This window comes from Strix aluco, chromosome 1 (genome assembly GCF_031877795.1).
Source record: "Strix aluco isolate bStrAlu1 chromosome 1, bStrAlu1.hap1, whole genome shotgun sequence".
Classification (NCBI taxonomy): domain Eukaryota; kingdom Metazoa; phylum Chordata; class Aves; order Strigiformes; family Strigidae; genus Strix; species Strix aluco.
Window position 1 is genome coordinate 98,610,058 of NC_133931.1, and position 27,116 is coordinate 98,637,173.

At 42.5% G+C, this 27,116-nt stretch overlaps 1 protein-coding gene across 8 annotated transcripts in view; it reads left to right on the forward strand.

Moving 5' to 3' along the window:
• Positions 1–27,116, forward strand: part of ATXN1 (ataxin 1) — a 229,470-nt gene that overhangs the window by 36,737 nt on the left and 165,617 nt on the right. For all 8 annotated transcript variants that reach the window (XM_074828767.1, XM_074828775.1, XM_074828749.1 and 5 more), the window contains one exon: positions 24,998–25,122. The gene's annotated coding sequence lies outside the window, so the exon portion shown is untranslated. The remainder of the gene's footprint in view (positions 1–24,997; positions 25,123–27,116) is intronic.

Consider the following 27,116-nt stretch of genomic DNA (forward strand, 5'->3'; position numbering starts at 1 on the left):
ATTCAAACAGTTTGGATAGATTCAGTATTTGAACATAATATGGATCATCATAATCTAGTTTAGAATATGTCTTAATTTGCATACATAAATGCATGAGAGAGAAGTCACTTATATCTTAGTCTGTCCGCAGAAGGTGGTGACCTAGCTCCACTGCCTAGAGGGAGAGAAGAGGGCTGCATAGCAGACCGAGGAGAGAAACAGGGTTTGGAGCTTTGCTGTTTTGTTCCCAGTCATGTTCTTGGATCTTGTGAAAGTGACTCTGTGTTTCAAATTCATCCAGTTGTAAAGGAGGAAGTGAGACTGAGCACTGTTGAGAGATTTTAGGAATAAAGTTAGTAATTTTGTTTCCTGACGTGCTACATAATCTCTCCCAGGAGAAGGCAAGCAAAATGCTACTTCACTGTTTCATGCCGCCATCCCTTCAGAACTGCAATGATGGCTGTTGGTCCCATGGAGGGCAGCAGGCTCAGGCACATATGGATCAAGTGTGATAACACTGATCACTTGTGGAGTGTGGCAGTTTTCTTCTCAGGGAGCTTTGCAAGCATGAGCTGGAAGTAAAGATACTAGGCAAACTCATTTTCTTACTCTAGTGTGCATATGAAAGACTGGTTCTTGGAAACTGGGCAAGCAATTAAGGATGTAATGCTGAGATAAATTTTCAGAGATGTGCACGGGCAGAGGATCAGGTGATTCCCCCTCTTTTTCATCTCTCTTAGCTGTGACTTCTTTTGCTGCGCACGCTTGCTGGCATTGCTTCTGGTCACAGCTCATGCACGGGGAGAAGTTACGGCTCCCAGCACGCACTGTGCTGGTTAACTCTTAGCAACATAAGCTCTGCGCTCTATCACTTACACCCTTCCCTTCTGCTCTCCTAGTTTGATACGTGTTCTTGGCCACCTTTGATGCAAGGTGTCACCCTTGCCTAGCTGTGTCTTGCATCTCGGGTTAGATGGATGAGTGCATCTGATGGCTCCTTTTGAAAGCAGATGTGCAGAAGTGTGTATATTGCCAGGGGGCTGTGGCCAAGAGACGTAGGAACCTTTTTGCAGAACTATCAGTAATGGTTTGTCATGGATTCGTCACCATTTAGCAGCCTCCATACTGAGGGCCCAAGAGCCCCGTGGTGGGAGTTACGTAGGTGCAGCACTTTCTCCAGGCTGAGGACAAGGAAGTACTGACTGAGCCCGCTGTGTGATCAGATCTGAGTTCTGATCACAATTTGTTGCTAATTGTCTTTGGATTATTCGTCGTTCTATGTCCACATGCAAACTGTGCAGTGCATTTCAGGAATTGCCTGCAGAATATATAGAAGTGCTTGTGTCATAAGTTCAAAGGAAATCAAAGAGCCCATGGAGTATGAAAGCCAGCAGTAGAATGAGTGTAAGAGTGTTTCTGTATGGCCAGACCCTTCAAGGAGTAATGGAAAGATTAGACTGTGAAAAAAAAAGTTGTATATCAGCTTCCATGAATCCTGTGCACTTTTAATTTTTTTTTTTTTTATAAAACAGATTGTCAGTGGAAGCTATATTCAGGAGTATGTTTGTTTATAGAGCTACAAGGGGGAGGCCAACACAGTGATTTGTGGTTGCAGACTGATGCACTGCTGCTGCAGCCAGCGAATGGTGGGCAGGGTGGGGTGGATTTCAGGAGCACGAGAGACACTAACTGCAGGCAGCTAAGAGGGACCTTCTGCAAATGAGTAAGGAAAGCAGTCCTCTGCAGGCAGGCCAGAAAATGGAAGTAGCAGCTAGCAAAGCCTCTAGACAAGATTAAAACCGACAGGAAATGAAAACTAACTTCACTGTTTTTCTTACAGGCTGACCTCCCTCCCCCTTCACTAATGCTCGCGATGTCCGTAGGAGATCAGTTCCTCTACCTACTTCTTGGAAGGCGCACACTTGGGTTAGAAGAGTGTGTGACCAAAGTGCAGAGCCAAGCTCTGCTGTCAGTAGGGCTGCATGAGCTTTGGCTCTCAGTCCAGCTTTATTTTAGACACGCAGTTACTGTCATTATCTCCATAAAGATGCATTTGAAAGCAAGGACATGTGTAAAGAAGGAAAGTATGGCTCTTTCCTGTCTCTCTCTCTCTGCCTGTTAATCTGTTACAACAGATCTGTTGCTGTGCAGAGTGTGTTAGGCTCAGCAACTGCTCTTCCTCGGCGTACCTGCCAACTTTTGAAATCTATAAATAAGGATGTTTGGAGCAGGGGGAATAGACACACCTTCTAACTCCATTGAAGTACTTGGACACAACATGCTTATTTTGGCAGGACAGAGTGGGAAAAATGAAATATATATATATATTTTGCTAGAATATAGGGACTATCTCTCCCAAATAGAACAGCTGGCATGTATATGTGGCTAAAGCAAATTTGCTTAGATTTATGCTAGTCATGCTATGAGCTGCACCAAAAGAAAATGAAACAAGTCATCTTTCATCCCTCTCAAATGCAGACCTTTGCCAAGGATTGTTTCTTAGAAATTAGATGAACCTGATGAAGCAGGAGCTTGTATCTAAAAATAGAGCATTTTACTTTCTGTCTTGCCCCTCGCAGGCAGGGTATAATTCTGCCTCAGCCAAGAAGTGAGATGAAAGGCAATTTGAACTTTGTCTTATGTCTCTGTCCTCTTCTGAGCTCATGACAGAGAGCCCTGGTCTTTCCTGACCAGGTTCAAAAGTGCAGCGAGTAGGGATCCTGACGGTGAAGAACCACCACTGCAGGTCAGGGCAGCAGCTGCATTTTGGAGGTAATGTGGCCTTGTGTATGACTGTATGGTTTCTGCTACCCAGGAACGTGGTGCTTGGTCTCTTGGGGCTAAATGTTCTGCTCTCGCAGCAAAACAGGGTTTGCAATCCTGAACGAAAAGATGGAGCTTTAAACCTGAGTTTTGCAAAGCCACCTGAGCTGCAGGTATACTGAAGCAGAGCTCCGCAAATAGCCCCAGCTGCCCTTTTGACTTCTCGAGATGCATACAAGGTGTGCGGCTGCGGCTGCCTCCTGGCTCTTCAGGTGTGTGCTGGGGGGGCAGCAGCGCTGCAGCCTCCTGCCCTCGGCGCCCACCAGGAAGGCAGAGTCTGACTAGTAGCAACAGAAGAGCTGGCCATCGGCCAGGTTGAATGCCATGATCCCAGTGACAGCTTCCTTCCCCCTTCTCTTCCTCCCCACCCCACCGCCTGAGTGGTTTGGAGGGTGGTGTCCCAGGGCGCTCATCAGGGTGTGTGCACGTTGGGGGGTGGTGTGTGCTTTTGCTTTGCTTTTCTGTGCTTTTTTGCATGTGGATCTGTCTGCACCTGCTTGCCCGCTGCTTTTCTAACCTCCATGCACGGCATTCTTTGATTCACAAGATCGCAAGCGTACAAGCCAGCACGTGGCAGCTTGGCACGACTATTTCATTAGAGCAAAGGAGGCCTGTGTCCTGCAGGGCTGTTTTAGTAAAGACATGTCCCATCTGCTGCTTCTTATCACCCTTTTTATCTGTGCTGCTGACTCATGCAGTGTGGTCTGCTCAGCTCTCCATTGCAGTCACATCACACTTTGAGTTACCTTTACTATGACTCACGCTTGTTTTTTCACTTGGCAAGAGCAAAGCCAAAAACAACCCTGTCTTGTCCCTCTCTCATGTGTTCTGTCCTATCCTACCCTTTATCTCCAAGCCGTGTCCCTCTGTCATAATCTTGTCCTTCCCCTCGAGTAAACCACCTGTAACTAAGAGTGAATCTGTGTCATTTCATCTTTCATAGCAGCTCTGCACTGTGCACCTGAGGCTAGTGAGATTGCCAGGCTTGTCCTAAAATATGTTAGTTCCTCTTACTTGCCTTCACAGATAAATTTGTTGGAGAATTTTTTTTTTTAATTGTTTCCTCTGTTTGAAGAAAAAGTGTGTTTACTGATGTTTTGGTGTGAAATTTTGCATTGGGACATGTGCATCTTTCATATCTTGATATGTAGTATATGCACACAGATCCAAAGCCTCTTGACTTCAGATTTGCCTGTGTGCTGGGCTAAGGAGACCACAGCTTCAGAAAACTTGTGCTGAGGTTTCCCTTGCTTGCTCTTGGCCTGTACTTCCAGAATCAGCTTGTAGACCAAGATGTGCATCCTGTGTGGGCTGTCGGTAACTTGGTACACTGAGCTTGAAATCCCCACTTGAAGTGCTAGTGTGTTGTTTCCAGGTTGAAGAGAATGATTGAATTGTACTACTGAAGGCTTGGTACTTCTTTGATTCAGGTGAGGGGAATTTTGCCAGTGATTTCTTTGTGGACAGATTTGTGTCCCTTTGGCCCTTTTCAGTGATGAGGTCCCCAAATCCTTTTCAGAGGAGAGGCCGTTATATGCTCCACTGAGGACAGATGATTTGGCAAAGGTTGCTGTACAGTTAAACTGGTGCTGAGTTCTGTATCTTACTGTCCTGAGCCATTGGTCATGTCAGACTTCTGCTAAAACTGGCAGTGTGGTTAAAATCTGTTTGCCTTGAATAAACCTTGTAGAATTGGGCTTATACATTGCTGTTGTGATAACTACTTTGATATCATAGAACTTGGCCTAGAAACGAAGGACAGAAATTCTAGGAAAAAGTTCTAGAACAGGAAGGGGACATAATGCCAGGTTTTTTATTTAAAAAAAAACCAAACAGTTTTCCTTATATTCTTCTAGCAAAACACTAGGCAGGTTTAGATTGCTGTGTCAATTTTCTAGGAGCAAAACGAGACTTTCTTTTTTATCGGGGTGCACACAAACATTGTGAATGCACAGCTGTCTCTTTCAGACTTGTGTGTAGAAAACGCTTTTCAATGTTAAACATGTAAGATTTATTTTTTTTTTAGACCAAGCTGCTTAAAACTTTTCCAAAGACTTAAGTGCATTATAGAAACTTTTCCAAGGGCTTAAGTGCATTGTAGATTTATCTGTGCCTGTGGACGTAGCCTTTGAAGCACCACCACCTGATCAAGCAGACTCTTCAGTCCCATCTCAGCTCTCTGAGATGGAGAAAAGTCCTTTCTGTACCTGGTCTGCAGGGGGTTACATTGGTTAGAGACTTGGTAGCTCCTTCCAGTGGAAGGCACTGGACCATGCTTCAGCATTTCTCTCATGGTGTGTGTGCTGAACAATTTCTTGGATGAATTGGGCCCCTCACTGCTAGCACTTTGACCTGAAAATATCAGGGGATATATGGTAAATGCAGAAGCTTTACCATTCCAGGCTTGTGGGACTGGCCAGCCATTGGCTTTGGTCTCTGGACAGGTACATCATGTCCTGTCCTGTTCCCATTTCTCCTTCCTATTTAGCTTGAAAACAAAACTTCATGGTTCTGTGGATTTGCTGTTGCTGGGTGTCCCTAGTGGTGTAGTGCAAAGCTTTGTTGGTCCCTGGCATAAATAAAAGGGGCTAATCATGAGAAGCATCTTGGCTTCTTGTAAGCCTGAAGTAATACACTTCATCACTTCAAACCACAAATATATGGCCCTCCTACCCAACACATGGCATTGGAGTAGGAAATGGGGGTTGCTCGTTTGGGTCCTCGACCCTTGGAGGTTTTGCCTTTGCGAGAACATTAATCATGGATGGTATTTATATGTGCTTCTGTCCCTGACTTGCTGAAAATGGCCCTGAGGTACATCATGGGCACGCAGCATGGTGCAAAAGAGATCAGTGCTTATCGATGGAGCTCCGTGTGCCTCGCAGTCATGTGCTGGGGCTGCATGCTTGGGAAGACTGGTGGCATGTGGAGACTTCTCCATTTTCTGGTTTCACTCAGGGCACAAGGGAGGAAGTGTGGGTGTGCTGGTGGCTGGTGCCATGCCCTCCTGCCAGTTACTGCTGGGCGGCTCTTGTCTCGACAAGAGCAAGGTAGTGCACCTCCTGCCTCGGGACACTGGGCAAGATCGGGACAGGCTTAGGTTTACTCTGTGGCTCGTTTTACCCATATGCAAAATAGGTGTATAATGATACCTGCCTTTGTTGTGGAATTGAGGCTTAATTAATTAATTAATTGATGTTTGCTAAATGCCTCGAGATCCAGGAATCACTGCATATGCCCCAGAGCAGCAGCAACACTTTGAGGTTGGAGAGCCATCTCCTCTACCATGATGAGGTTTCCCAAAAGGAGAGGCTCCGGCCCCTCCCTCCCCAGCTCCTCTCCCGTATTTTTGGATGAAGCAGTGCCGTGCTGCATGTTAATTGTATGGCTTGCTCCTTCTGACTTCTGCCTAAATAAATAAATAAATAAATAAACTGATGTGCTTAATGCAGTCAGCACGTAGGGCACTTGCCAAAAGAATTTCACAAAGCAGCAGAGCTGGGTTGCCAAATGTCATGTCTTTTATATAAAGCATTCTTCAGGAAGCAAAGTTGCACGGGGGAAAAAAAAAAGAAGAGAATGTTATAAAAACTCTCACTGCAGTAAGAAACATTTTCTTCCCCCACAGGGAGAATGTCTGGGCCATGTCATGGTGGGATCAAGGCAGTCTATTTTTATTTCATCTTAAAGGCCCCTCTCTCATTTCTTTTCTGCACTCCCCCTCCCAAAGAGTAACTCTTTACCGTGCTGATTTGGAGACCTCAGTTTAGATTAGCATTCAAAAGCAGGGTTGTGGGATCATCTTATATGTGAAAATATTTGCCAGTGGATTTTGGGTGGAGAGAAGGCTGTTTAAACAGTGTCGGTGCCAGAATGTTTATTAGTTTAATATGATTAATGATTGAGGAAAGCCAACCAAGATGATTTTTTTTTTGGGGGGGGGGGTGAAGCATGGGGGATGCAACAAAACTTCAATATCAGAAAATAAGGCTGTATGTTGTAAATGGAGAGAGCTTATATGTACGGTTTATATGTTTAGGTGTGCATTGTGTCACCTTGGCGACCATTACCTTCAGTGGTTTGACCCTGGCTCTCCTCTGACAGTTGGGTGTCTGCTGTGGGATCTGCTGTGTTCAGAGAGGCTTGGCATCAAACCCCACTGGAACCGCACCCCACGTCTTGCCGTGGGCTTGCAGGAGCCGAGGCAGAGGTGGCCCGGGGTGAGGCGGCCCCTGCTGCGTTTCCCCAGGGGCAAAGAGTGCTGGAGGGTGGTGGGTGGGTGCACATGGGTGACAGGCTGGAGGGTCTTGTGGCCCACAGGCTGTAGGCTGGGCATAGATGTCCTGGGTAGCTGGGCTGAGCAGCGAGCGGGATTTTGCACGGTTTCGGGGCCCTGCACGGGTCCCTGATGGCAACTGGCTGCTGCTGCTCAGCTCATTCGGCCGCATTTTGGTAAAGCTGTGGGAGGATGAGTTTTGGAAATCACTCTGTGTCGACTCATAGCATTGCTTCTGTTTATCCATGTACTCCCAGTTCCTATCTAGGGGCGGTTCTTACAGCTCCAGAGGCTAGAATTTTTTCCTCCAAATTAAAGCTTTGTTTTGGCAGTGTGTTGTCTGTAAGTATCTGCCCTCCCTACGGCTCTCTCAGCGCTGTGCACTAACCAGTTGACTTTTTAAGCCTTGTGTGTGCTTACAATGTAAACATGGTTCACTGAATTGGTATCAATAACAGAGAATTGGAGCTATACTGAAGTTTACAAAACAGCGTTGAGATTGATTTTCTGAACTTCACCCCTCTACAGTGTTTTAGCTCATGGGAGTATTTAATCTAATAGCATAACGTGAGATTATTTTAGTCAGTAACACAGCCTCACAATGCAGTCCTCGCATGCCATAGCTGCAAACTTGACAGAATACGAATTTAAACTATATAATACTGTTTCTATCTGTATTCGTCACAATTAGTTTGAACTTCCATCAGGGTTACTACATGGCACTGCAGAATAATTAACACAGTATGCATTAGCAGTATGTTCATTTGTCATCTATTTTGTCAGGAAGAAATCACCACCTGTAATCTGAAGGGCAGCAAGAGCTTCTGCTTTTGAATTCTTAATGCCTGTATTGAAGCAACCCAGTAACTCATTGGCAATGAGTATTTTTAAGTTAGTAGAGTTAAATAATTTTAAAGTATTGTGAAAAGAGACTTCTTTCCTCCTTCTTCATTTTTCCAGAAGGGAAATCTGAATTCTCTGTGGTGAAAAGCTTACATCTCTGGGTATGGTATCACTGGGGAAGTCCTCGCCACGGAGTTCGTTGTGACAAATGTTGGCGTTTCTTCCGAGTTGTGCTGTGTCGGAAATAGGGACCCTTTAATCATACTTTTTCTTCCTTTTTGTAATTACACAGTTCTGAAGTCCTGCTCCCCTCCTTGGGTTACAAGCACTGAAATTTTCACTGTTGCTGGTGTGAGTCCTCACCTGTGTGTCTTGTGTTGTGTGTTGAGCTGATGAGCAAGAAAGGAAAACCAATTAACCAGGCTAGTGCTCAGACTTAGGTGTACGTGATGTCTTTAAATTTAGAGTGCAAGTGTTGTTAATTCCTGAATCGGAAGAAGAGCGTTCTGAACAATTTCTAGTATATATTTGTATGACCAGTGCCATGAGATTGTGAATCAATATGGTGTGTATTATATAAGCATCATTTTAGATTAATTTCTGAATCAATAAGTCACATAGTCCTCAGAATATATGAATGTGAATATGATATTTGCACAAAGAAAGAAAATGTGATAGGGAACCCTTCCATTTATACTTAAGCACAGATGGTGTGGTGATGAGCATCGGAAGAGCCTGAATTGGTCAGAGTCACACTAACGTAAGTTCGCCATGTGCCCTTTTCCCTCTCATGTTCCCTCTCGCTTACTTCTAGAGGTTTTTTCCTTCTTTCTTTTTTATTGCAGATTTATTTCTCTTCTCAGTATTTTGCTTACATTGTCAATATAGGAGTGTTTGTTCAGCTCAGACCAGGAGAGATATTCGATTTTGCAGCTGACATTTATTTACAGGGTCACCTTTTAGCCTGTGTGTTAGATTGCCATTCCTTATGAACGGTATCTCATGAGCAATATAACCTACTAGCTAAGAGATCTCAGAGAAAACCCTGTCTTTCTCTGAGCCCCCAGTAAAAGGCAGATGGAGGCATATATTGGGTGTTGGGTTATCACTTTTTCTGGAGCTTACATCAGTTATTTGAGACATAAGAAACCTCCAAGACTGCATCTGGTTGAAGGTTTTCTAGTTGTGTACTTCTGTTATTGAAGTGTGTAGTTTAGCTTGTGTGGATGTTTTTGAATGGATGGCTTTGAGCAACCTGATCTAATGAAAGATGCCCCTGCCTGTGGCAGGGGAGGGATTGGGAATAGATGATCTTCAAGCGTTGCTTCCAACCCAAACCGTTCTGTGATTCTGTGGCTCTCTAAGAACTTTTTAGTGTCATTTTTCTCCCGTGCAAGGGTCTCCTTTGCATATTCTCAGTAGCTACTCCTTTACTACTAGGAGCAGAGGGTACTGTGTCTTTGAATGTTTTGACACTCGTTGCTTTAGTTCTTGAGTCACGACTTACGTAAGTCTCTTGAGTAGGTTTCAGGTTGCTATTTAGAGGTGATGATATGCTTCTTGTGGAGATAACCATGGAGGCAATGAGCTTTAGGCATTGATTGTCTTGCTTTCTTTGTCCTTTTCTCATGATTTTTGATACTTTTTTGTTTGTATGAATGGTCATGAAAGGCAAAAGGGGAAAAAACGGGTTCTTGGAAACCGTGTGTCCTTAAATGCAGATGTAGGCACATAAATAGTTATATTCAGATTTTAAATTTTGCTGGTTATCAGAGTGATTAAAATAGAACAGAAAAATCACTAGGTATCTCCAGGTGAGTGGCCCCTTGAATATGAGACCATTGCTGTTAAGGTGCTCAAATACGAATGTAGGAAACGTAAGTCCAGGTGTTCAGGTTTGAACACTTTATGTAACATTATAAAAAGGGGAAATGGAAAGAGGAAGAGTTGGGAGGTAAGGAACAAATAATATGGTGGCTTGTGGGGAAGCATCAGATATTCAAAAACAGTTACTCTAGGCTTACACATTCTCAGCTTTTAAAAATAACAACTTCCTGCACCATTTCATTTGACTTTTTGTCATAATCTTCAGGCTTCCCCTTCTTTACTTTCCTTTACAGCTCTGTAAATTAGAAACCTAAGGAGGGAAGCAAGAGAGAGTGTGTGTGACTTAAGAGTCTCACATTATCAAGAAGATGGGGGGGGGGGGGGGGAGGGGGAAGATACATTTGTGAATATTATCATGCAAAAAAGGTCAGAACCAGGAACCACTTCAGGCCACAGATGATCCTGTAAAGTTTCATGCCTTGTTTTTACAAGATGGTCAGAAAGTTATTTTTTTCTTATTCCTGAAAGAAAACTGGCTCCAGACCTACTTGAAATCTTGCGGGATTTGCTAAAAATCATGGGAATTGGTAACAAAAGTCCAGGGTGAATATAGGAGTTAACTCTAGATAGATGATTGTTTTGGCTCTCTGTCTTCATACGTCTAAACTTATTGCCATTAAAAAGCTTGTTGTTAGACTTGTAAAATGTCTTTATAGTCTTCATAAGGTTTCTTGAAATTGTCTGCAGGAAAAATACTTGGACCATGTTCTTTGTGAAAATTTTTTAGATCGTTTACAGTGTGTAAACTGTGTGTGTATATATATTCATCAGAAGGACAAAATGCTTCTCATCATAAGCATTTTGCTTTGTTCCGTAGCTTTCTTGTCCAATAGGAGTGCAGATTTGGGACATACTGTGACTTCGTCCTGTTATTTTATGCTTGTCTTTATGCACCTGTAGGATACGTGTTTGACTTGTGAGTGAAATACTATGTATGGTTGTAGGAGGAGTTATCTTCAGCATTTTAAGGACTCTCTAATGCACAAACCTGATCTTTAACACGTAGTTTCTTTCTGTCTGCTATGATGGGGACATTGCTCTGTGGTTCTAGAACAGCTTTCAGCTTTTTGATAGTAGTAGTGATCTTTGCTTGCCTTGCTACAAATATGCTGAGTGAGCTTTTCAGGGATGAGATTTACTGCTTACTTTAGCAAGTTCTGCAAATAATATCTGACAATAATTTTGCTTTCTGCTTGTAATTACACATCACTTCTTTTTGGTCATGCCTTCAGAACTTCTCAGTTCATCACCAACTCTCAGAACATAATTGTAGGAATAATGTGTATCCTGACCGGTCATAACGAGGCTGAAATTCCATCTCGGGCTTCTGGTGTCATCACAGAACCAGGATGGAATTACAGCTTTAATTTATGTACTGTGGAGGATACATTATTTATTACTGTGCATTAGAAAATGATTAATCTCTGCTTGTGTTGCAAGGCTATCCTACTGCTCCGAGTCCCCAGGAAGTGCTGAGACATTGTAGGACTTCTTGTGCTGACTACAGCTTTATGAAGGTGCCAAAAAGACCATTGCATTATTCAAAAAACTGCTGGAGGTGATGAAAATTTACGAAGCCACTATGGGGTTTTTCCTAACTAGTCGAATTCCTACAAGGCTTTAGTTTGCTAAACCTGAGCATTTCCTTTACTTTTAGTCCCTTTCAAGTGTTTCATTTCACCTAAAGCTGTGATCAGATAAACAGGTTGAGGAGCAGTGTGTTTTGAGGACCCTGATTCAACAAAACACTTTAACTGTAGTCAAGCTCCACTGAAGATAATGGAAATAAAGCATGTGCTTAATTGGTTTGCTGAATCAGTTCTTCAATTTCTACTTCTTTGGTTGTTCATAAAATCTGTTTCTTTGTCCTCCACTTCCCTAAACTGTGTGTGTGTACATGTGCATGCATGCATCCATGAATACAGCAAAGCTGCAGTGGAGCAATACAAGCTAATGTAAAACTGCTATAAAATTAACTGATTCTTCCACTTTTCATTCCAGTGGCTTTTTTTTTTTTAATGTGTCTTGCTGTGATATTCCATTTTTATGAGCATTTTCAATACTAGGGAAGTCAGTAATCAAGTTCTGGTATCTAATTCCTAGTACTGTGTAACTAGTTGTAATGTCCACAGCTATGGCTGTGATGAATTTGAGTCGCATCATTCCTTCACAGCCAGTTTTCAGTGAGGTTTAACCTTTCTACAGGAACTGAGAATTTGTCCGGTTTTGTTTTACAGCCTGTGGACATGTGCTTGTACAGATACCTAGTACCAGCAATTATACCATGCAGCTGTTACCAAGTAACATAACCAAACCCTGCCTCTTCATAAAAAATATTCAATATTTGGGGGAGGGGGGGGTTGCAATTTTTCATTTACAGTGCTGTGCCCGGGTTTGGAAAAAAGAGAAAAGAAAAAAAACCAAAAAACCCAAACCCTAAAGGTTTGTAGGAATTCCAGTTAATAAGCCCTAGCAAGATGTCTTAAAAGTACTCAGCACTATTAGATCTGAAGAAAAGAACTAGATATTTGTAAAAGATCAAGCAGATACAAATAGCTTAAGAAAAGAAGTCACTGATGTAAATCAAGTGAATGCTTTATACTAGTACACAAGTATTATAAAAAAATTAAATACTCCCACTTTCTAAGGTGGCATTTTTATCTTAGGCTCTGATGACATGCATAAACCACTCAAGTTTCAGTCTTGTGGGTTATATTGTCACCAGAAGCTCTGACTAATAGTACAGTAAAGTCTTACAAATGACAGTTGGATATAGTAGGACTCTAAGTGACTTTTTCTTGTTGTTTTATTATTGTCATATGTTTAAGAAAAAAAAGAAGAGAGAAAGTTGCAGTGCCTACTGTCTAATTAGACCTAGTGGGGAAGTGTTATCCTGGATTTAATTTAGGTGGCCATATTATAAATCACAGATGTGGAATCTAAAACCCAGTGACAAAACCGGTAATCCTTGAGGTGTAAGAATCTTGAAGCTGGTGTAGAGAAAGACATACAAAACATGCCGGGAGCTCTCCCCCACACAAAATTAAAATGATTGTCATTTTTGCAGGGAACACCATGGGAATCAGAATTAGAGGCATCCACCCCTCTTCAGCTTGAGAGCTGAAGAGATGACTGCAGTTTCTATGCAGAGTTTCAGCCCGCTGGAGCTGTATAAATAGATCGCTGGCGCCGTGCAGATCTGTGCGGGACCAATCGCCGCTCCCTTCTACATCACGAGGAGATGTAGAAGAACAGTCCTCTGCGGCTGCCTGTCTCGTGCCACTCCTACTGACCAGTTAGATTGGGACTTCTGAGGGCAGCAAGGCTTGCTCAGATGATGCTCTTTGCTCTGAAGGAGTCAGGCATGAGGCTTATGCAGATTTAGGCTAATATTTTAAAGCCTCATTTGGATCTTAAATGGGACATAGCATTTGTGCTAGCTTTCTGAATGAGTTGCAGCCTTAGGCGAATCCAGTATCATGTGAATCAAGATAGTGTATCACATCAACAGAGAGGAAACCAGCTGTTTAGCATTAGGGGATTTGTTTAATTGTGTTATGATAGATATATGAGACTGGAAATAAATACTGAGCAGCGTGAATTTTATGCATACACTGTAATTTCTTTTCTGCTTGCTAGTTCGCTACAAGTATTATTGCTAGTTTTGTGTAGGGAGGGGCTTTAAGTGTGATAGGAGAGGTAGAAATGAGGACAAACGTAAAAGCTTAAGGGCAGGTTTCTCGAGGTCCTTAAGATGCCTGTCTCTTCCGGTGATTGTAGGGCAAATTATGTTGAGCCATCGCAGTCCAAAAGAGTTGGATCATGCTCCTGGCAGCCAGGGGTGACACGCTGGATGTGCCTTTCTGCACACATGCAGAGGACCGAATCCTCAGTGCTCCTCTGTGTGAGGAGCATAAGCTGAAAAGCAGGCTGGTGGAGAGAGAAGAGGGAGAATGACAGTAGGTTTTAACATAGGATTGGCCTCCAATAACTTCTTGGCATAGATGCCCGGCTCTGGGAAATGAGTCCTAAGGTAGCATTGTTATACACCTAGGAAAGTGTGCCAGCCACTCCTTCCTCCGCAAGCGCTTCCCTCTCGCCTTGCCTGCAGAGGTAAACTAGAGAGACATGGCTCTGCTCTCTCTGGCACAGGGTCACAGCCAGTCCAAGCTTTGTTCTTCAGAGCATGAGCTGTTCTATCGCCCAAATTTTCTTTTAAGATCAGTAAAGGTTGAGTAGTCTCATTGTGCTGTGCTGACACTTGGGGCTGGGTTGTGCCTACCTTGGTGCACTGCGTGAGCTTGTGGAGTTGTGTAATTGCAAGTTTACTGTCATACAATGAATGACTGATGGCATAATTTGTATTTTCAAAATACATAAGCTGCTCAGCCTAATCAGGTGGTGTGGTAAATATTTCCAGGAGAAAAAACCAAAGTATTAGGGCCGGGAATGGAGTTACAAACTTCCTTTAATGAGCTGCATATTGTTTGATCATGTTTTTTCATATACATGAGCTTCTGCATGCCAAATTCTAGTAATAATTGGCAGCTACTTCACAGTCCTGGAGAAATAATACTATAAATACTGGAAAGAGTAAAAATGAGTGGATGTGTCAGTTTGCCTTTCAGACTAGTGTGACTAACAGGTGATTAGTACAAATAGTAGAAGGCCATTTATCCTTCTTCTTGCTCCTGGAAATACAAAGAGAGGGAGAGCTGGGGGAGCAGAGGAGACACTTTCAGCTCCTCCGGACAGTTAACAGTGGTACTGCTGACTGGCTTGGATTTACAGTTCTGGGTGTGTGGGTGTTTAACTTGCAAATCTGAGCAGTCCTGCTCACTTCCTGAAGCCCCTGAGGTTAAGCACAGAAATGGTTTGGGGCCTGGAAGAGCCTTGTTGGCTCATTCTGGAGAGTTTGCAGCAAAACCTTATGATGCAGGAAAACCCCAAAATTACAAGTCTTTTCCCGCTTCCAGTGGGTGGCTCATGATGTTGATGGGATAGGAAGTGGAGGGAATCCATGTCCATTTGTTCATGTGTGCCAGTAATCTTCCGTACTCCAAAAGGATACAACAAATTAAAATATCTTATGTTTTTGCATGTAGATCAGCTGCCGTTATTTTTCAAAGACACAAATTTTAAATAGCGGATGTTAATTTAAGGAAGTTTTTAAGATATGTGGAAAGCACTTCTTAAAAAATAAATGAGAGTGAAGGTTTTTTTTTTTTAATTAAACATTTTTCTGTAGTACAAATGTGTCAGTGCTTGGTGAAAATCACACTCATTGGAACATGGGAGAGCAGGGGGGAACAGTTCACTCTTTCACAAAGAACAACAGTTTGTTTTTAATGATAATGAGAAGATCCTGGTAGTAACAGTGACAAGGCCTAGGCAAGTAGTACATTCATAGGTGGATGAAATCTTTCTGTACATTTTGTATGTCTTTCTGAAAATGCTATGCTGCAAATTTTTCACCTTGATGCTGTTCACTCATATGCAATGGAAAGATGATTCCCACTACGGAGGGGATTTCAGGCTGAAATTGTATGGCATGTCATATGGATTAGCATAAGGCTAAAGGAGCATAATGGTCCTTGACGACTTTCAAAATCTCTTAATTTTTGCTTAAAGCCTTCAGTTGATTAATCTAGTTTATATTTCTTTTAAATATATACCTATATATTGAGGCACATGCATTTTAGCATAAAATATGAGTCTGAAGACTAGTACAAGGAGGTGTGTTTGTAGTTTTTTAGACATTGCTCTACTTCTTTTAAAGCAATTATGTAATGATTGTTGGCTTTTTTGAGTAGTATACCAGTTACTGAAAGGGGCATGTTGTCTATTTTGCCCATTTGAAAGAAAGTAGTGGGTTGGTTTCCTTGCAAACCTTGGTCATCCTGCAGAGGCTGGCGAAAGGGTTACTTTCATTTTCTGCAGGACGGCGGTGATAGGAAAGTTGTGTAGTGTTGCAGTCACTAGCTGTAGACACCAAAGAGAGGCCCTAGGTGTAAGATTGAGGAATGTTGGAAGAGACAGCATAATATTAAAATTGACATTGTTTGGTGCTGGAAAATGAAACTGTTGAGTGCTTGCTTTGGCATGACAAATATTTGCAGGTTGAAAGCAATTATTCAGACAATAAATGCTGTAGAGAGAAGACTGCACTGCAGCCCATGTTAGTACATGCGTGTGTATGTAAAGAGGTACAATATCCTAAATAAATTAGAGGTTTGGGGTTTTTTTCTGTTTACAAACTCTGTTCACCAAAATTAATGAGACATATGTAGCCATATGCAACATGAATGTTCCATAAACTGACATTGTCATTATCTGTCTTATATTATGAATCACATTAAGGAAAAATATCTTGTTTCGATCCTCCAGGGGAAAAACCCTTTCTCTATCTCACCTCTCCCCAAAAACCCCAGACACCTACTTGTCCTGTGTCATCTGAAGCAGATTTGAATCTGTTATCTATACCTAAATCTACAGATACACTTTTCCTGTCTTGCATAGGAACAAAATGTTGTCCCACTTTCTGTAGTTACAATTTAGTAATATCACAAAAAAGTTACAGTAGTAAACTGAATGTATTAAAGAAATGGAACAGAGGAAAGATTACAATTTAATTCCCCAGAAAATATACCTAATATTATTCATAAGCAGAATGCAATTCACAGTAAGTAAAAATAAAGCTGTGTTTCAAAGCAGCATAAGTAAAATAAACCTCCCTGGGCAAGACTATGCTTGGATTTAATACTAATGAATCTTGTAGAACTGTCACTGTAGTTCCAAGTTTTAACATCAGATCCATTTGTTTACCTTTCTTGCCAGTTCAACATTTTTCATGGGCCAAGACGGATATTGTAGTTTGTTTTCTTTCTGGAGTACACTATCTCTCAGTCTCCCTGCAGTAACGTTGGAATCCACTGGCCAGCTCCAGCTAAATTTAACAGATGGGTTGAGATCATGAAATCCTTGAACTCCTAGAAGTTTTGTGAAACAGGCAGTTAGATACAGGACAACAACAGAAATTAGTGACCTTTCTGAAGGAAAGGCTCACCCATGTTATTACGGATGTGAGAGCGCGCTGGAGTGTGAGCCATTGTGAGTTGCTCCCAGCACAGGGCTAGTATTGCTCAGAGTGTGTGTCTTACTGTGCATGGGGTCACCTACCAGCGAGAGGCAAAGCCACAAGAAACCAGCCTTCATGGACTCCACTGCTTATGGGACTACTTGGTCTTTTAAGGAGGGAGAATATCCTAACTCCCTTTACTTCTCCCACACTTTCCTAATAAATGCAGTATTTTTAGGTTTCCAGCTTTCCCCTGCTCTAAACCAGCAGCACCTTGACTTCCGTGTTCTGCGGGAGGTAAATGGGGCCCGAGGCAGACAAAGTGATGTGACCAGGGCTATATGGAACATGTAACACAACGCTGGCCTGTGCAGCTCATCTAGGAGGTTAGGGCTTGATCACTCACCTTTTCTGTACTGTGTGTAGAGTCAGTAGTGAATGTGGTTTAAACACGCAGATCAGTTATTAAAGGTCCTGGACCTTCTCAGATGGCTCTTGAAATTGCAAGTCGTGACAGGGCCCAGCTTCCCCTACTGATAATGCCCTTTTCATTCATGAAAGTGGACAGTGGTGGTGAAGTGAGACTGTGGATTTTACACACACTTCCTCTGCACTTGGGCTTCCTGCTCACAGTATGCTCAGAGGGCCAATGGAAGGCATATGAAAGAAGAGAGAAGCTTTCAAGGAGTATTTGAGTACTAGGAAGTCATTTCATTTGGCCTTGGCCAGGTCATCAGCACAGTGTTCAATGTCACTCTTGCTCATGAATTTGCTGCCAGGTCCAGAACTGTTTAACAGAGGTTGAACAGATGGATCAATGAGGTTTAGTTCATTTCCTGCACCAGGAATGCAAGGAGGTTTCCATCACAAGGTATTTCTTAGCAACTTCTGGTGAAACTCTTGAGTGTTATGCTCTTGTTACTGCTAGGCACAAACAGCTTATGAGGAAAAGATCCTTTACCTCTTCCTGTTAATGTTTTCAGCGAATGTGGTGGATTGTGTAGACAGGCAGCTTCCAGCCAGTGGTCTGCAGACCTCAGCGTGGCCTGCAAATCTCCATAGGCTCAGCATGTACTTCTTATTAGGTGGCAAAAGGTAACTGAAGAAAGTTAGACGCCGTGTCATAGAATTCGTAGCCTTTCATGCACTGAAAGAAGGTGTGATGACTGTCTTATTACTTGAATTAGGTATGAAAAATTTCAAGACTTCGGGGGTCTTTAATTGTATTTGGAAAGACAACATAAGGTTCACTGTGAGAAAAAATACCAGAGGATGTTTGACATAAGCTCAAATGACAACATAGTCACTTTAAAAAAGCACTACTGCCTAAAATTTTCTGCTGGATGTTTTTACAACTAATGCCTGAAGTTTATTATTTTTCATGGGGTTTAGTGGGGGAAAGGTAGTACTTTCTGTCTTTTTATCCAGTTTGTTGTACTTTTTCCCTTCTGTAACCATTCTTTACTATTTTGGTGCAAGACAAAGAGAAAATATTTCAAAGAGTAGAAGAACTCATTGTAAAACTACAGGAATTAAGTTAGTTACTGTAGCTGAAACTACTTTGGTCTATTTTCTCTTCTCTGCATTGTTCACTTCAAGATGCTCTTGCTGCTGTCACTATTACACTGTAGCAATATTACAGTAGAATATAATAATATCATCTTCTTAGTTGGTGGCATAAAGATGTATGAGAGCAGCCATTTGTTTTTTTATGATTACACCCTCATTAGCACGTAGTATGGACCAGCTGGAGAGTATCTGCATAGTGAAAAACTTGGTGCTGGGATCCTGAGGTTACACCAGGTCTATTTCAGGGTTTCTTTTTTTTCTGAGCAGTCTGGTGCTGCTGACTGCCTGCTCTGGAGAACATCATGCTTCTAGTTTAGTTCCTCCCAAGAGGGATTCAGTTCACATGCTCTAGGACCACCCCACGATGCAACTAAAAGCCCAGGCAGGATAGATTATCTGGAGGCTTGCTTCTAAAGCTGCATGTCTGATCTGAATAAAAGCAGTAAGGTAGCTGTGCCCTGTAGGAACCTGTGTGATGGAATGAAAGGTGTATTTCAGTGATCTGATCACGTAGTTGTACCAGTTAGTACAACATATTTCATAATTTTTCTTTCTTAATGTTCTTTCTTCCTTTTTCTTCGTAGTTATTATGAAAGGGGAAGGTTGGTGTGAGTAGGCCTCAGAGAAGGAAAGCTGTTTTGAGAAGTTAGAAAGAAGAAATCTTCTACCGAAAGAAGTATTGTATCTTCTTTAAGGAGCTTTTACAATGCCAAGTGCACATGAGATGCTTAACCAGTAATGACCTACGTCTAGCAGTTTGTGCTTGACTTTCTGACATGAGTGTGTGCCACTAGAGACAGTGCTCACACCCTTAAATTAAAGAGGGTGGTCAGATACAGCGCTGAACTGAGGCTATCAGTCATCATAAGACACTGGCTAGGCATCCTTTATTTAAAGGTGTGTAGGCTCTTTTTGGTCTTTGTCCTGAGGCAGAGAAGGAACATATGGTATGGTGAGATGTAATGTCATATTATTGCTAGCGTGAGTTGGAAAAATATATGATGTTACCTTAGAGAGTAGGTGTGAGAGCTAGTCTGGCAGATGTGACAGTCCTGCTTTCTGGATCTGACAGTTGGCAACCCAGAGAGCCTACTACCAAACCTGATACTTGCTGAAATGCTTATGTTATGATTTGTGCTGAAGAAATGGAGGTAGAAGTAGAGATGACAGAAGCAGTAGTACAATGTTTTTTTTTAAAAAAAGAAAAGTCTGGACAAGTAGACTTACACAAAAGCTTCATCTTTCTCAGTGTCCTGTCTCTCCTTGATTGAAAGAGTAGATTTGGCTACAAAAGCCAACCAGTTTTTGTAGCCAACCAACTCACTGAATCCAGGCAAAGGACAACATATCTTCCTCTGCCTGCTGGCATAGTCCTGCTGATCTCAAAATAAGACCAGACTACACTGGTGCCAAGCTGGTTGTGGTTTAGTCATATTTCTGTTCTGAAAAAAGCTTATGGTCAGGCCTCCAAAGTTTCCTGCAACAAAGGTCACCACAGGTTTCTGCTGAAGTGTCCTGTACTCTCTGGCACTGGAGATAAGTAAATGTATAAGGAATATTGATTGTTCAGTCTTTCTATATGGCAGCAAACAGGTACATCTCAAAATCCAACCTCATGTAACTAGAAGGTAGGTGAGTTGAGTAAGCAAAGCAGAAGGTAATAGGAAAAAAATGCCGGACTCATCTGTCCCAAAGAATGTGAAATTTCTTCTTTTTTCTAGAGCCCTTAATTTGAAGAACCCAGAATGTATCTGGACATTGCAAATCTTGCCACACTTCATTTTCCTAATGTCTCTTTCTAAACTATACGTGCCCTTTAGCAGAGAGACACACTCACCTGCTGCTTTTTATGGTCAACACACTGAAGTTTTACAAAAGGTTGCTACTGTGCAGACTAGCTTGGCCAGTAAGAAAGTGGGTGGATGGTATTCAGCTCTTCATTGGCACTCTTGGTTTTTGGAGTCTGGGAGCTGAGGAGGGTTGCACAGGCAGTCATATGGCAGGACGAGACTGCTGACTTGTGGTGCCGTCAGTCTCCCTTAGGCCTTCATGCTGTGCTCAGACGCTAAGATAAGAGGCACAGTGCCAGGGAGAGCCTGAGGTCCGTGCCTGGTGAGCCTGGGGTGATTACGACTTGGAAAGACCTAACACCCCTCTGGGTAAGTGGGAGAGTGAGGCTCTGCATCACCTTTTAATGATAAACAGGCTGTGTCAAGGCATGGGGGCAGTGAGAGCAGGCCGGTAGTCCTCACTCCCAAAATCATGTGATAAAGCCACTCTCAGCTGTTAAGAGGGGAGTTTATGGTGTTTGTGCTTACGAGCAGAAGGCAAGAAAAAGAGTAAATACCAAGTGGGAACATGTGCCTGAGCCCTTCAGATCCTAGGCAGAGGCAGGAGAGGGCAGCAGGCCTGTTCCTGTGAGATTTGGGGAAAAGAGTTCTTGTTTGTCCCTGTGACAGGAGGTGCACAGAGAGCCTGGTGGTGCCATTTCCCCATCCTTCATAGCTAGTCCCAAAATGAGATTGTATTTTAGCAATCTACTTTGCTCTGATCTGGCCTTGGCTCCACCTGTTATACGTGATAGTGCCACGGTGGTTTTGTCCAGGCCACTTGCCCTGGGGATGGTGAGGGAGGCTGACAGTCCCGTCTGTCACCCAGGCTTGGAGGTGAACAAGCTTACCCAAATCCAAAATACGAGCTGAGTCTTTCTCTGTAGTTTGTCCTGGGGTTTCATTTCTTTCTTTACTTGATTCTTTGTTTCCACTGCCGTGGTTTTTTGTTGGTTTTGATCAGAGTCAAGTCATGCTAACATAGCGAAAGTACAAGCTGACTAGAATGGAAAGTCAGCTCAGTCCGTTCAGCTCCATCGGCCTTTTGAGAGAGGCACCACTGTGAAATGAAGGAAGGCTGGGGGAAAAGAGGGGTCCCACTGGTGACATTTTATCAGGCTGCTCCTCTTGTGATAATTGAGGTTTTCTTAAGGTCTCAGGCTGCCAAAGCAAGTGATATTGTCTCTCTTGGCTTTCACTGAAAAGCAAAATATTTCTGCCTTCTGAGTGCAGATGCACAGCACCTGTTACGTTCCTGTGGCTGTGAAGCCAGAAGGCAGAGGAAAAGACCCTGTGATTTTTGTCCAGTCTCATAGCTTTTGTGGGAAGTACTGCATTTTGGGCATATGTGTGCTGTCAACTGGCATTTAATTCTTGGGTTAGCAGTACAGCACGCTGCAGGTGTAATACGCTGCTGTTTTCAGGGGACCCTGGCCGAGTTCAGCTTCTTTGCAGCTGGCGGGGTTAACGCTGTGTGTATGGGAGGAGGAGGGGGGATTTGTACTTCAGAGTGAGCCTTCATTTGGCTCTGCTGGAGGCCAGAGAAGCTGACCACTGCCTCATTTATTGCACCGGGAAGAATGAAAGAGCTGACAAAATACTCCTTTAATTTGTTTGAAGCTGCATTCATTTCTCCAGAAGGGGGAGAGTGGAGTAGTTGAATGCTGGGAGGAATGTGCCTTATTCAGGACTGTCCTTCCTCCCTGACTCGACAGACGCTACAGAGAAAAATCAAGACGTTTAGAAAGGGGCTGTCAAGTCTACTCAGATGTGTTAACACTGTAAGTCCAGCGTTACCGGACTGTCAAGTGAGGTTTTGTATGTGCGAGTGAATAGTTCTGTATTAAAAGCTCACAGTTATTTTTGATACCGTTCAGGTTACTGAGCAAATATCATAAATGCACAGAGGTGCAAGCCATGAGTGGACAGTGACTGCAGGAAGAGCATACGTGTGTATGGCAGGCCTGCTGCTCCTTTCTGATCGTGACATTTGGCTCACAGTATCATGATGTAGGGGAAAAAAAAAACACAACAGGAGAGCAGAACCAGTCTAAAGTATTTTCGTTAACACTGAATTTTTAGTGTTTTAGTCTGTGCTGTATAAGTTGTCTCTTTTTTTTTTTTTTTAAGAATACCAGAAAATTTACTCCGTCACAATTAAATCTCCTTTCATTTGACAAACCCTGATTTGCTGCTCCTGTTTCTGTAAGGATCAGATGGGTAATGGAAGCTGTACAGCAAATTAATGTATGCTACTCAAGATAGTAAAATGCAGGGCTACAATAGGCCTTTTTTCAGCAGCTGTAAAGCTGTTGTGTGACTACAGTGAATCCATTCAGTCTCCCCCACGCTTGCTAGGAGCACCCAGGAGAAGAGAGTTGTACTAGTGAAATGACTATCCAGCAAAATGGTTCAGAGGGACAGGCTGATGACTCACTCCTCATTTTGGTTTACAGGGTCTTTTTCTGTGGAGGTGAAGTTTCAGCCTCACTTAAGAGTTCTATAACTTTGTCCAGGTTACCAAATTATCCACTAAATCAGCATGGGTGTTGTGTTCCTCACATCAGCCCTCTGAGAAGGGGGAATACTGTTATCTTTGTTGTAGAGGAAGGGGAAACTGAGGTACAGGAAAAATGGGGTTAATTGACAATGTGCATTAGAAGTCAAACTCTCAGACTTTAGTTGCACTGTAGAAGCTCAAGTGTCATTCAGAGCTATTTCAGCCCCTTCAGGAAGTGTCGCATAGCCTTTACCCATAGGTCATGTAAAAAGCCTGTAGGATAGCTGGGAATCTGTCCCTCAAACAACATTATTTGTCTCTTTAAACAGAGCATTAAAAATGTAAGTATGTAAGTGAGAACAGGAGGATTTTATGCTGATTTTGATCTTAAAATAGAATCCCCGACCACCTTGTATTTGAGTCGGGGAAAAAAATGAGAGGCAGAACCTACTTGATTCAGCGGGGTGACGCTCTGTCGAATAATCCGTTTAACACTTTTTCTTAAATTAAGAATAGTTTCTAGGTGGTATGAGTCATGGACAGAGTGTCCTCATTTCACTTTGAACTTCCAGCCTTCTCTGGATTTGTGTCACAGCTTTAGAGGGCTTTGTCCATTCCTGCAAGTCTGTAGGCTTGGCTGTTGCAACCTTTACTCATGTTGAGTGAGAGCAGGCTCCTCGAAGCAAGCAGCAACACCACGTAGGCGAGAACAAGCACGGTGGAGTCAGGGAGCAGGGTGATTTAAACTGAGTGTTTTGGATTTGTTTGTACTATAAGCAGCTTTGGGGAGTGGTCACGTAGGTGCAGCCTCTCTGCACATGTCAGGGGAAGCCCACTTTCCCCCTTATTTGTGTGTTGGTCTTTGCTCTGAGTTTTGGGTTGTTTTCTCCAGGGGGGTGTGTGTGTGAATAAACTGTGATGTAAAAAGCTGTACTCTTTGAATTTCTGACTGCTTTTGGAAAAGTTGTCTTTTCTGAAGTACGTACGGCCACAGAAGGCTGTGGATAATGTCTCCCTTTCTTAATTAAAAGCAATGGAAAACATTATTCAGAGCCGTCTGTCTGTCCTAGCTGAGGAAGAAAACCAAAGCAGTCTGGCTTACACTCACACAAGGTCAAATCCTCCTCTTTGCTGTGTTGTGAAAGTGTTGGCTTCAATGGGGATAGTCACAGGTGTAGCCGCGGGAATGGTTTGTCTTTCAGGCTTTTTACAGAGCAAGAATTAATATAGTTTTTGGTCCTAAAAATTGTTTGCAGAGAAATAATTTGGATGCCTGTAATCCGAAGGGGCTGTGCAAATGCAAGACCGTGCACTCAGAGGAAAGTGAACTCTGCACTGGCTGGCAGCGTTTGCTTCTCATAGTCAGGGGATTTTCCTGCTGACAGAGCTTGGTTTGGAGGCTTACGTACCCAGCTGGCTCCTGGCCTGCCGTGCTGCAGGTACGGGAGAGGGAGGAGGGTGGAACGGAGGGCGGTGGGAAAGTGTTCTGGTAGCAGCACTTGCTGAAAATTCAAAACCCTTCAGACCTTTTTTGGTGATGGTTGAGAATGTCAAAATTGATTGTATTAGAGACCTGCCAGTTTCTCTTACTCATTTGGTTCATTGCTCCTCCTCCCTTCCTTCCTCTCTCATCAGCCAGACTGGGTGTTGTAGTGCTAATGCTGCATTGCTTCTCCAGCACGGCTACTACTTCCCCCACACCACTACTACAGAAATACTACACTAGCTCAGTGAAGATTTAGGGAGTTAGCCATATACGTATTATTAGTGGTAATAACAGTGGTAGTAATAATAATAAAACTGATGATCGCTCTCCTGTGTAACAGTTTGATACTCTACATGATGATTTTTCTTCTGATTTGTATCTCTGGGCTTTCTTCCGTTTTTGCCTTCATAAATTTGTGGAGTCTGGTATACACTGGATTGTGCTTTAAATGAATACTTTGTAGTGTACTATCTTGCAGATTTTAAAAATAACATGGTTTTGAGTGGTCTAAAATTGTGGGTTTTTTGGTGTTGTGGGTTTTTTGTTTTTTTTAAAGCACAGCCCACAGAAGAGTGTTCATGCTGCTTCTGCTGGGGGGAGTTATCACACTTGCTTTAGATAATGAAATATACATTGGAGAAAGGTCAGGGATTTCCCCTGAGCCACCCACCAATTGCTTGAAATGACATTTTCATTCTGAGTGTTTCTTGTTTTGTTTTTGTTTAAGATCCTGGAGCACAGGGGAAAGAGTTTTAAGGCAAAACATCAGAAAAAAAGGCTGCAACATCTCCTGTGAGAGAGGGGAAAAAACGAGATTTACAATTACATCTTGAAACACTCATATGATTTGAGGTAAGTGATTGGAGGGTCTTGTCGTAAGTTACAGTTAGTTTGTAATTAAATTAGTCATTATTTACCTCAGAGTGTTGTGATATTTCTATCGAAGCAATAAAAACAGATGGGAGAGGGAGGGAGATAACTTTAACAGCAAACCCAAAACAGTGGTAAAAATATATAAAGCACTTATCTTTTTGAAAATGAGCCCCATGAGGTCCAATCACACAAACAAGCAATCATTCTAACATTTATAAGGGTTAAATCCTGTTTAAATCAATGAGGCTATTCTCGCTGAAATGTAGGCATGTGCCTAAATATTTCCAAGTTTGGAATCTATATCATATGGGAACTCTGTAGAAGAAAGCTATTGAAGAACATACAACAGAGAGCCAGAAGAATGCATATACAATTCTCTTACTGTTGGTGATAATGTAATGAGTAATCTGATTTTACAGCATTCTTAAGTGATATTTTTGTATTAAATACATAGTTCTCATTTTTATGTTTAAACACCTCATTGAAATACCAAGCTTCTTAACAGAACCTGTAAATTCTACACCAGCTTTAATAATACATCTGCCTTAACTGCTTCATCAGTGTGTCTTTGAACAAGTAAGAGTTAAATGTATAAAGAAAATAATGTCCCCTTTCATAGCTAGAGTTGCAAATTGCACTTGGATATTTGAATAGCAGCCGAGCTAAAAGTTCCCTGACTGAGGCTGAATTGTGTTTTTAATAAAGGCAATCATGAGTTGCAGGGAAAATCTCACCTTTTCCCCTCTAGTCTTCATTTTTTTGTTTTCATTTCTCATTAGAAAAGAAAAACCTCTGAGTCTTTTTTGTCTAGTAAAATGTTACAGTTGTAAAACTTTTAACCACTGAAAATGCTGCACAAATGAAAACTAAAAATCACCAACCTCTCTCTTAAATAAAAATGTCAAGTTATTTACTCTGTTCTGCCCCATGAGTGTGCTGGAGGAGACAAAATTACTGTAGAAACCTGCAGAATCAAAAAGATCCACATAACATGGAAGAAGCAGGGGATACAATCCCACAAATGTGCAGAATATCAAAACCCTTCAGCTGGTGGCATTTGCAGGCCAGGTTTCAGAAGAGAGGAGAGCATAGCTGGTCCCTGGTGATTGCTCTGCATTTGCTTTGTAGGAATAGAGCTATTAAGTTTCTTTTGAAATCAACCGGCTCGCTGCAGGGAGCTAAATATTTCCTTTCTGGTCAGCGGACAAGAGCCATTACTTGGGAAATTGTAATAGTCCTGTAGGCATTTGTACTGATTTATCCAAAAAGTTCAAAACTTCTGCAAATCAATATAGCCTACTCCTTTTTACGTGCAGGTCTTGCACTAGGGACTGTGAGCCCAAACAGGAATACAAGACTTTCAGTAGGAGTCTGAGGCGATTTTTGTAGCTGTGAAATGAGGTATTAATGCAAATCTGTTTGTAACTGCTGCTGTATAGCCTTTAGGAGCTCAGGTTCTTGGCCTCCCCTCTCTCCCTATATCCCCATGGCTCAGGTGGGGAAATGCCTTGCTCTCTGGAGCGAGGCCTGTTTGAGGCGTAGGGTGACAGTCCTGGCCAAACCAGTGAGAGGGGGAGAGGTACACTGCAGTGGCCTGCGTGTGATCACTCTCAGCCCACCTTTGCTTTTTCTCCATCCCATTCTCCTGATGGCAAGCTTTCCTCCTGAGCTCTGCAGAGCCGAAATCAAAATACTTTTATTCGTGCCTTTTTTTCATTGACGTCAGACCAGGATAATGTGTGTGATTTTCCTTTCACAACTGCCTTCTTGTTGCTCTCTGAGGAAGCACATGTTGAAGTTCAGGAGAAGGTATCTTTGTGGCATCTGTGTGGCCTTTATAATCATTTGCTCAGCTCTCTGTCGCAGTCACGAAATCATTGAATGTTTCTTACTTTTCTTTGTATCAGAGAGTGCAGGAGTTCATTGGCAGAGTATTAAAGAAAGGCAAGTTCTTTGGTGGCAAAAGATGCTTT